The 12094-nt window shown below is 36.1% G+C and overlaps 1 protein-coding gene across 2 annotated transcripts in view; it reads left to right on the top strand.

Moving 5' to 3' along the window:
* Positions 1 to 12094, top strand: part of LHFPL2 (LHFPL tetraspan subfamily member 2) — a 98557-nt gene that overhangs the window by 64829 nt on the left and 21634 nt on the right. Inside the window, exon 1 of one of the 2 annotated variants that reach the window (XM_032212818.1) lies at positions 1668 to 1775. The exons of the other annotated variant lie outside the window; for it this stretch is intronic. The gene's annotated coding sequence lies outside the window, so the exon portion shown is untranslated. Of the gene's footprint in view, positions 1 to 1667; positions 1776 to 12094 lie in introns of those variants that run through there. 2 annotated transcript variants of the gene reach the window in all.

Genomic DNA, 12094 nt, shown 5'->3' with positions numbered 1-12094 from the left:
ATACATTTATTCATGAGGAACTTTTCAAGATTTCACCCTTTATGAGTTTCAGGTTTTCCATTTCTCCCTAAGAAAAGGGAAAAGCACTTTTGCTGTTTTTTCTTCTGTGCATCTTATTTATTTATGCTTTCTCTCTTCCAAAACCTGACTTTGGTTTTAATGGTTTCCTGCTTTTTGTTTTTCCTGGATTCCTCTGAGAATCTGCTTGATAAATAATTCCCAGACAACGTTAATCAAACATTTAAAAGTTGGAAGTTTTATATTTTAAAACTGATTCTTGAACTTCAATAGTTAGATGTCCAGCCATTCCTCTCTCTCTTTCAGCTTTTGTTTTGGTAAGACAAAATAATATTCTATTGTAATAGAATATTAAAATAGAATATAATAGTATATAATAATGGTATGGATTTGTGTTTTTATTTTTTTTAAAGAAAGAAACCCATGAGTTTTAATGTTTGATGTTGTCTCATTTCAATCTTCCAAGTCTCAACAGGAACCTCCTAAATCAAAGATTTATAGGTGCAGTTGCTTCTTTACACGTATGTATTTACATAATTTTAATCACAAAATCTTTTCTCTGAGCTACCAAAACATTATTTAGTAACAGAATTTATGCATCTTGAAGAATAAATATTATTCATTAAATTATTTAATATTATCAAGTAAAACAATTTTGTAGTTGACTTTCTTATAGCCAATAAAATAGAAGAAAACTAGACTTTACAGGCTAGAAACTTTGAAGTTACACATATTTTCTTAGCTTTATCTACTTTACTACAATTTGCATTTTATTGTAGATTTCTCACTGGCAAAGCAAAACAGTTGTAAAATATTCATATTTATTACAAATTAGTATTGCATATACGTACTTGGACAAATGAAATTTGGTCAATATAAACATTCAGAAACTGAATATCGTAGTCAAATTTTGTTTTCAGTATATATTGTAATAATATAAACAATTATAATAGATGAAAAGCTTCAGAGGTATTAATCTGTTTTCATTACTTTGGGAAAAGATGCATTTCATAGTAAATATAACAAATAAATTCATCCATGTCAGGATAATAAAGTGTGGATCAAACACTCCATGATCCTAACAGGCCTTCCCACAGAAAACTAGCCATTAATTGTTTTAATTTTAGAAAACAATTAAAAGTAACATGGTTCCAATTACCTTTAATCGCTGATCATAAACATCCATCACAGATACTGCTGTTGTGTTAGTGGTAGGTTTACTCTTTTGTTGTTTATATTGTTCCTAGCTGAGATTTAATTTTATGTTATTAGCCTAACAGAGTTCTTTGGGGCTGGGATGTATTATAAATACAATGAAGAAAAGAAAGGAAGTACTTCTTTACATGTACAATATTAAGGTTAAATATGGGCATTGAGCTTAAAGCCTCATACATTCCAGCTGAGAACAAAGTCCACTGCTCACACAATAAAGAGCCAGGATGTTTTAAAACAGAAAGGATCTATCAGAATCAGCAGTATTAAACCAGCACACAGATTAGTTCCGTGAACCTTTTAAGCTAATATTTAACTAATAAGTTACCATAAAGCAAAGTAGGAAGATAAAACCGAATGTCCCAGGGTAAAAAAGTCAACAAAATGTGGGTATTCATGTACTCATCCATTCCACATTTATTACCACAGAAACTTCTGGGTTCGTAGTTCATTAGACCCATAGAGAATAATCTTGCATATATCGTATCTATGCAGGCTGTACACCTATATGTCATGTAGCTGATGAAGCAGGTAGTGAAATAGAGGTAATGATTCATATGCTGTTCTATAAATTGCAACAAGTTTATTTATTTATTTTGCTGCAAAATAGAGCTACCCACCCAGAAATGGCAGAGATTTCCTTGCTAGTGCAAATGTGCATGTAAACTCAGATGGGTGTAAATCAGTGGTTCCCAACTTGGGGCCCACACCCCACAGGGGGGCAATTTGATTTTTAATGGGGTCAATTGAATTTTTAATGGGGAGAATTGGATTTTTAATGGGGAAAATTTGAACCTTGTTTAAACCAAGTTAATGGCCTTTTAGGTTTCCTCCGCATGAGTAGAGTTCACTTTTTGAGTAAAGTAAAAATTATATGTCATGGGGGGGGGGCATCAGGGTTTTATAGACGCTTAGGTGGGGCATGGTTAAAAAAAGGTTGGGAACCACTGGTGTAAATGATCCTTTATATCAGGGCTTGTGAAATTCACATTATCACGGCGGCATCACATAATGTATCGGGACTTTTCCCCCTTTGCTAAACTGGGCATGGCTAGCGCATGATGCATCCGGCCCGCGGGTTGTGAGTTTGACAGCCCTACTTTAGATGTACTAGTGCCAACATCTTCAGTGTTTTATGAGGTGAAAATAACACTTTAAATTAATCATGAAAACAGGATGTGACACAGTAAAATTAACAGAAATTATGTGATCTGAGAAAATTATTTTATATCAGTTGACTTTCAGGATCTTTTCAAAGGCAGCACTGAAAAGTAAGACACACAGCTGTAATCTAATCAGAATGTAATGTGTAAGTGACTGTGACAAGATCTGCCTCTTTGAGGAATGGATGCAACTAGTTTCAAAAGCTCAAAAGCATTCCTATCATTAGCTAGTTATCCAGGACTGAAGATAAGAGAAAAAGAACAAAACAAGAGTAGAAAAAAAAAAATTGCAGGAGAGCACATTCTGGGCCAAAGTCATTGATGTGTACAGGAACTGAGATAGTAATGAGTCAGACAAAGCCAGGACTAAGAGGAAAAAGCAGTAAGAGCAAAGAGATAAAGAAGCAAAGTAATCAAAAGAAAGCAAAAAGGGTGTGTGAGAGAGGAAGCAGCACAACTGTAAGAAGCAGGAGGCAAAAAAAAGAAAAGAAAATAGTAGATAAAGGTTTCTGCTAAAACACGCCTACACTGTGTTGAAATAAAAATCCCTCTGGTTTAGTTCCAAGCTGGGAGAAAGACCCTTGAAACATGGAGGGTGATTGGAAAGCTGGTTTATTGATGAAGCAAAACCACATGATTGTGGTTCTGGGCAGCTGACAAAATGGGGTTGAGAGTGAGTGGTTTTTTATACTTTCTTTGAGCTTCGTATATGAGCTTCCTGTTCCTGTGCAAGAATGTGTCCTTTAATATTCTATTGGCTGTTGTGAAATTCATATGGGGACATGAAGGGGCTATGTAGGGGTCATATATAGGCAAAAGAGGAAATGCAAATCCTAGGTATAAGTATAATCTTTATTTTCATTGTACTTAAATACAACGAAATTGGTTTTAACCTCACTGGTGCAAAATTATAGCAGAAACTAAAAAAGAAAAAAAACCCTAGTGTGTGCATGGGGTGATTGTGGTTGTATTTAAAAGTCTGACAGCCCAAGGATAGAAACTATTTTAAACCTCTTTGTTCGGCTGGCTATACTTTGATGTCTTCTGCCTGATGGTAGAAGTGCAAAGAGACACTAACCGGGGTGTGAATCATCTCTGAGTATCTTCCTTACTCTGCTAAAGCAGCGAGACCTGGCCATGTCATCCAGTGGTGTCAGAGGGCAACCAATGGTTTCTTGTGCCGAATTGATCACTCTCTGTAGTGCCTTCCTGTCCGCAGCTGTTAAACCAGCATACCATACTGTAATGCAATATGTGAGGACACTTTCTATGGTGGACCGATAGAAAGAGGTCATCAGTTGTTGTTCCACCTGATTTTTTCGCAGGACTCTAAGGAAATGAAGTCTCTGTTGGGCCTTTCCAATCACCAGAGATGTGTTGTTTTTCCAGGTGAGAGCTTGACTCTTCCAGATACTTCTCTACCTTTTGTTTGTATTTCTGTTTAGCTGCCTTAATGCCTCCGCAAGTTTGCCCTGCTTCATTGTATTTGTCTTCGTTTCCTGCCTTGAAGGTGGAGTTTCGGGCTCTCAGAAGTGATTGTATCCATGCTGACATCCAGGGTTTACGATTACTGTAAACTCTGATGCGCTTATTCACTGTTACATTGTCTGTGCATGTTTTAATGTATGAGAGTACAGTGTCAGTGAATTCTTGCAGCTCCAAATGTTCAAATATACTCCATTCAGTAGTCTCAAAGCAGTCCTGCAACTGGTAGAATGCTCCCTCTGGCCAGATTTTGACAGTTTTCAAGACTGGCCGTATCCTTTTCCTAAGGGGGATATACTTTGGGCACAATAGCAGAGAGATGTGGTCAGATGTACCCAGATGGGAGAGGGGGATTGCTCTATATGCCTGTCTTAAGTTTGAGTACATATGGTCTAGAATATTCTTACCTCTGGTGGTATACTGCACATATGGCACAAACTTAGGGAGAACAGACTTTAGACCGGCTTAATTAAAATCCCCAGCCATGACAAAAGTGCCCTCAGGGTAAGTTTGCTGCTGCCTCTCGGTGATATCATGTAACTTAGAGAGCGCTGTGCTAACATTTCAATCAGGTGGAATATAGACAGCAGTGATAACTATAACAGAAATCTTTCTAGGTAAATAAAGTGGCCAACAAATGACAGTTAAGAATTCCACATCTGCAGAACTGTGTATAAGCAACTCTACTGTTAGTACACCAGTTATTATGTGTGTAAATACCCTTCACCTTTGCTTTTATCAGAGTTGCTGTTTCTGTCAAAGCGGTGTGTGATGTGGTTAGTTAGCTCCACTGACTCATCAGTGACGTACAAGTGGATGAAGCCAGGTCTGTGTGATGATCATCACACAGCAGTCGCAAATGAGCTTATTCGCTTTCATCCATAGCTCTAGTTCATCAGTTTTGTGGACAAAGGATCTAGAGTTGGTTAGAAAAATGCTTGGTAACGCTGGTCTGTGAGATGCTTTTCTGTGCTAATTTTGTCAACCTCTGGCTTATTGTTTATCTGAGTTCCCAGGTGGAAGTTTGGACAGCTCTGTGGGTGGTGCAATGAAGGGGCATGAACTGCTCTGGGCTGTATCAAAATATACAGTCTTGAATGGATTACCTAATCTGCATATCTAAAAGGTGGCCTCCTCAGTTTCTGCTTGGGGGCAGGGAGACTGAGTCTGCTTTCTCTGTCTAAAAAACATGTTTCTCCATTTCTCATTTAGGGAAATATAATATTCTGCATTTTTTAATATTTACAAAAATATTTCATTCTTTCAGGGGGAGGGGTCCCCAACCGATTGCAGAGACTGTACAATATTTCTTGTTGATATATTTAGATGCCGCCAGTAATATCAATAACATGTGAATGAGGATTTATTTTACTTTCATTCATAACCTTTTGTATGGCATATTAACCACCACTGTTAAAACAAAAGCTTTTAACAAAAAGCTTAATCTAATAAAATTATCACTCAATTAAATATAGTTGGACACTCTTTTTGTAGAACAGTAAAAATTTGACTTGTTCCCTCATTGGGAGGTTAAGAGCTTGTAGTATAGATTGCTTTTAACCTTCACTTGTTTTTCCATCCTATATTTTTATATTCTTGTTCTATCACTGTTATTTGTGCATTTTTATTTGAATATTGGAGAAGGATGGGACATACATTTAGTAAAGAGTGATAATAAATAATGCTTTGAACAACTCATATTGCTATAGTCAGGTTTGTTTTGAGTGTTGGGGAAGAATGATTAATTTGATTCAAAAATCGGTTTCAGAGCAATTTGTAGGTGTGGCAGAATTTATAGATGCTTAGATCACATAGATCTATAATGCTTCCTGGGTGATCTTAACTCTTTGGTAAGCATGATTGGTTGTGATTTTCCATTGCATTGACAAAGAAGGGAGGTATTCCAGCTTCAAAGATTGCATAGTTGGGAGAATATCATATCCAAGATTTCTTGCAATTGCCTGCCTCTTTCTTTGGCTCTTCTTGTTAGACCTCCTATAGATGCTCTTTGTTTCTGGTTTTACATTTTCTCAGATTCAAATGAATTCTAAGATCTACATCTCGATTAGGATGAGAGATCTAGCTTCATCAGTCCAAATAATTTGATGAGTTTGGGATGACATCATTTTGATAATTTTTTATTTCTGTTTTTCTTGTTTAATAGAAAGAAAATGTTGGGAGTAGGTTGAAGTGAGATGGGAAACACTAAGCAATTACATTCAATTTGCTAACACCAACCATTTATTTTCTTTCTCTTCTATAGAATAGAGCAGGGGTAGGATCCTACCGGTTTAACTACTGGCTCGCTACGTGCAGGTGCACAGTTTAGAGAAGAATCACCTTCTGGATTACTACTTGGGAAGGAAAACAGCTGAGGTGCAGCAATCCAATCTGCTGCACGACTCAGCTGAGAAGATAAAGTGCAGGGGCAGGCGGGCGGACCCACTTGCTAATGGGAGCAATCGGTTCACTCCCACCTGATCTTCAGAGCTACCGGTTCACACAAACCGGTCCAAACTGGTAGAATCCCACCCCTGCAATAAAGGCACAGAGATATAGGAGGAATGTGAGAGTTGAGAATTTTGTTAAGTGGGACTAAACTGACAGGATGCCATTCCCTCACTCATATGCATCCTTTTTGTGAGCTCAAGTGTGTATCTTTAATTGGTAATAATTTAAAATAACCTTCATATATGAAATAACCTTCATCCTTCTGCTATTCATTTGTTCAAAGCATTCTTAGAATGTGGTAGATCTAACAATGAATAACATTTCAGGAAATGAACGCCAAGGGTCTAACAGCTCTTCCTCAATTGAGACATCATATGTTAACCTTGTGTTTGGTAAACAAAAGATATAAAAACGCCTCTGCATGATATCATTGCAGACTGTTCTGGACATAAGAAGAAAAGATCTTACTGTGTTTGCAGCTGCTTTCTTTTCTTTTTTAATAGTTTCATTTTAGCTTTCTGTGTGGCCCTTAACTTCAGCTGTTTATTTAAATTGAGCCAAAAGACACTTTTCTAGAAATGATTTATTAGTTGACAAAACAAGGGAGGCTGAAGTACAAAGAACTTTAGGAGTCTGGTGGTACTGTGCTTCCAGACTTGTGTTTTTGTTCAAAGGAAATAAGAAGCATATTCTTTAAAAAGTTTGAAAAGGAGGAAAGCCTGCTCTTACAATTGAATCCAGATTCTCTATATCCCAGATCATCTTCAGAAGAAGCAGCCTTGTCCTTATGATGACGTGTTCTACTTCAGCTTCTGTAGGCCTTAATCGGTCTTTAGTGAATCTGGAAAATGCCTGCTTAGGATAGTCTGCTTTATTAGATTCGCCTATATGGTGAGGTTGGCCACATAACAATTGATGCTGTGTTAGAATTATTCCTAACAATAACAATAGCCCTTATCAACAGCACTTATAGTAGACTTATATACCACCCCATAATGCTTTATAACTCTCTGAGCCATTTACAAATGTCAGTGTGTTGCCCCCAATAATCTGGATCCTTATTTTACCAACCTCAGAAGGATGGAAGACTGAGTCAACCTTGAATCTGTCAGGATTGAACTCCTGGCTGTGGGCAGAGTTTACCTCCTATACTGCATTCTAACCACTGGGTCATCATGGCTCCTAATTTATCCTAATGCCACCATAATACCTATCAGCCTTTATTTCTATATTGTGAGTACATTATATCCCAGTACATAAGAGGAGTTAGGAGCAGTCAAGACACTTCAGAAAGGAAAGAGTAGCCTTTCAGAAGTGTGCAAAAACATGTCAATTTGAACTGTTTCAAATTTGAAAAGCATTATCCTGAGCTTGAAGCTGTTGTTTTGCATTTGACACATGTGCTTTGCATTCAAAACAGGGGGTTTCGATAAATTTGGAGGCTTTTTGAGATTAATACTGAGAGTTCTGAACTCAAAATACAGCTTTAAAAAAAACTCAAAAGACTTACAGAATTATTGTGTTAGTCTGCTTTGAATGCAAAACAACTGTTTGGGCTTGAAATGGGACATTTACATTGTTAACTGTTTCTGATTCCATTCTTGTTGAGTATCTTTCACGGATTTTATTGTAATTTAACATTGAATGTTAATGAAATTGATGATTGATAGTACATTATTTCCCCAACCCCATTTTAAAAAAAATATAAATGCAACCTTATTTTCAGTGTGCTCTAAAACTGATATAGAATAATAAATTTAATCAGCACAGGTATTTTTTATTTTTTTAAAAAATAATTGAAAAAATGTTCAGACTATTCAAAATGTTCAGTCTATTTTTAAAAAGATGAAAAGCTACAATAAAATATAAAGAGAAGGATGTAGAAAATAAGATGTCCTGATGTGGTGAGTGTAAAGCCCTACCATGAATTAGAGACAAATTGAAAACAGACACAATAATTAGCTATCATCACAGCATATGGCAAACAGATGAGTTTTGCATGCTTTAGTTCTAAAACTGGGTTTATTGCTATTCGACTATCATTCTCTCTACTCAATTACCTGTCCTCATTAAACTCAGAATTATTTCTGAGGAGATGCATTTATAAGAGGATTTTCTAAGAGAACCCACTGAGCTGAGGTGGCGCAGTGGTTAGAGTGCAGTACTGCAGGCCACTTCAGCTGACTGCTATCTGCAGTTCAGCGGTTCAAATCTCACCGGCTCAAGGTTGACTCAGCCTTCCATCCTTCCGAGGTGGGTGAAATGAGGACCCAGACTGTGGGGGCAATATGCTGACTCTGTAAACCGCTTAGAGAGGGCTGAAAGCCCTATGAAGCGGTATATAAGTTTAACTGCTATTGCTATTGCTAAATCCCATCCCAATGCAATATTCTCAATATTTATTATATAGAGATTTATTTGTGGCATGCTCGTGTTTATTAATGCAAAAGTAGTTATCACTGGTATATTTTAATATTTTGCTGTTTATTCCAAGAGGAAATCTATGGTATGTCTACAAAAGTTACACTTGGTCTCATTTCCAAATATTTTCCACCTGTACTTTGGAATTGATACTATTCACATTATACCATAAACATGTCATTTCTTTTTAATATGAATTGTACATTGGGGTACCGCATTTCCCCGAAAACAAAACAGGATCTTATTTTTTTTTGACCACCAAAATAAGTGCTTGGCCTTATTTTAGAGGAGATCTTATTATTTTTGAGGTACAGGAGACGGAGAGCGTGGTCAACTCATGGCTGCTACTTTGTTGCAATATTTTGGGGGAGGGCTTATTTTAGCGCATGCAATCAAAAGCCCAGTTGGGCTTATTATCAGGGGAGGTCTTATTTTTGGGAAACAAGGTATAAACCAATATTAATTATTTCAGTGGAACCATGAATCAATTATTGTTTCATTTTGTCAATTCTTGAAAAATTCTAACTGGATTGATTAGACACATGATCATGTTGTAGTGACATCTGATAAAATCTGATTCCATTACATGAACGGCCAGTTGCAACAGGACTTTTCCAGTTATCTGCTTGCAGGGAAAGAAGGGTTTGAAGGAGCATCTTAAAATAATCACAAAATCAAAATAGATTTTGAAAGAATGTCCTAGACCTAGAGCATTGTTTCTTAAACTTTCAAGAACATCAAACAATATCTATTTATGAAGAATGTAATGACTTTCTATAAAAAAAGACCAATATTGAAACAGGCAAACTTTAATAATGCTCTTTATTTTCTTTTATATTTATATATCAATTAAAAATCTTAATGAGAGATATGAGTGTATTACATATCTGATAGTATATTTCATTAAAAACTAAAATGAGATTTGTTTTTAATGAAGTCTTTAGAGATAGAAAATATTACTTCTTTAATCTTTTTCATTTTAATGCTTGTTCTGTTCCATTTAAAAGTCTTCTAATGGTGCATTTTTCATTTGCATCAGTCAGTGTGATCTCTAAGGAGAATGATGAGAATATTGAGTAGTAAAATTAGATATATCTAAACCCAAGAAGAACTTATTTGGCTCTTAGGATCGTCGTGCAGAGGATCTTTAGATTGTTTGGGGAGCACCAATGTCCCTGCAAAGGATAGTTCAAGGAACAAAATTCTAGAGCTCCCATGAACTTTGTTTTTAACAGTTTAAGTGCATAGTTATCTCTTTACTTAAAAGATGGTGCTTTAGTATGTCCCATTATTTTCTTACAGCTTATCTTTTTATATACAGTAACATGATTTTACATACTGACCACTGTCTTCTGAGACTATTATGCTGATGCAGAGTTGGGCTTGTAAAGTGTCATGTTGATCCTAGAATATGGATGTAGTTCTTACTACCAATATCCACTCAGGTCTTTTGACATTCGTAAAACAAATTTAGTCTATGACACGGGTGTCAAACTTACACTGTCACATTACCACGTGATGTTTTGCTATGTTTTTCCCATTCACTGGGTTGGGCGTGGCCTGCACAGAATGCATTCAATTCACAGGCCGACAGTTTGACACCCCAGGTCTATGAGAATTACAGCATACCTAGGGGTTTAAATTTGTAAATTTCAAAAAATAAACTATGGAGGGCTATTGAGTTTGATTTTTTTATTTATTTTGCAGCATTAGTAATTACTGTTCATATCATGAACAATGACTCACATTTTTATTGCTTTTCCTTTCATGATACAAGTGATCTCCACACCCTTGTAAAATAAATATGAACTTTGCGTCTGTCCGAGGATCTGTGAATCTACCTAGCTGTACTGTATTGTGATTTATATTTTAATTTGCTCTATTGCTTATGCTTCTTTCCCCGTACTTTCTTAAAACTAATTTCAATAACTACAAGTGTTTTTGTTCTCACAAAATAATACTGTCTGCTTTTGAAAATGGTAATTATTTTGCTTCCTGCCTGTTAAATTCTTCACCTCCTTTATGTCATGGGTGAAGTTAAAAGGGACAGTTACTATATTTCCTTCCTTCCCAATTATTATAGAAATTTGACATGCTGAGAGGATTTGCTGCTTTGGCAACTTATAAGTTATCTTCCAGCTTTTATTATTTACAGAGGGTGTGTTTGCACCACATGCCTCTCGATCTGCCTGACAGCAGTGCTGCTTGTTTCTCCCTCTACGCCAGAAGTCAAGTTGTGAACTGTACTAATTCTTTGCTGACTGTCAGAGAATAGCCAGAAGTTGCGGTCTTTTATTTCCATTTTAAATCCAGAAAATTAAATAATGATCAACTTCCTAAAAACGGTTTTCTTTTAAGCAAGGAACATTAAAATAACTTGTGTCCACACAAGAACATCCTCTTTGGATCCCTCCGTATACACGCTGGAAGAGACTTCTCCAACCTAATGTTTTCTGGATTTAATGCAAATTAAACTTCTAGAATTTTCAGCTAGCATGGCCATGTTTGGATAGTTTATAATGGCTTGCAGACACTTAATGGATCCATGTCTTAAACCTTGGCATATGAATTTTATATGGAAATTCTTCCATACATTTTGTGATAAATTTTAAGCTACACCAGTGGTTCCCAAACTTTGCAACTTTAAGACTTGTGGATTTCAACTCCCAGAATTCTCCAGCCAGCAGAGCTGGATTCTGGAAGTTGAAGTCCACAAGTCTTAAAGTTGCCAAGTTTGGGAACCACTGAGCTACACTATAGCTTTATATGTATTCTTATATTTCCTCCAACCATTTCATCGATGTTTTCACATGACTTCACCTTTAAGGAAACTTCTCTGTTCCAGTCTTGATTCACTAGCAAAGTTGTATCACCTGCTTCCAGATTATTCTGTGGCCTTCTCAAGGATGCCTACTCTCCATTCATGAATTAATACGTAAATGTTTAATAAAAATATGAAACAGCAAAAAGCTATGAGAAACCCTAAACTTAAAAATAAATTTATTGAAACATTATAATTTTTCCTCAGCAATATTAATTAAATTTTTCCTAACAGATTTTTCATATTCTGGATGTATTTTCTTATGTGCGTATACATGGGGAAATATTCTGAAATTTCATTTCTATTTAGTTTTTTTTTTTTCCTTGATCTTTTGGGTATTCCGTAAAAGTAATTTAAAAATGTACATTGGTACTCTATCAAATGAACAGCCCCAAATAAGGTAAGGTTCAGTGGTCCTTCTCTGGGAAGTGACCCTTTTAGAAATAAGATAGGTGCCAACCAGAGAAGCAGTTATCAATTCCATAGTTCATGAGTAGTTGATTCTTCATTTTCCTGGAGTTAG

Source organism: Thamnophis elegans, chromosome 3 (genome assembly GCF_009769535.1).
Source record: "Thamnophis elegans isolate rThaEle1 chromosome 3, rThaEle1.pri, whole genome shotgun sequence".
Classification (NCBI taxonomy): domain Eukaryota; kingdom Metazoa; phylum Chordata; class Lepidosauria; order Squamata; family Colubridae; genus Thamnophis; species Thamnophis elegans.
The sequence above is the reverse complement of the archived record's forward strand: the minus strand, read 5'-3'. Positions and strand labels throughout refer to the sequence as shown.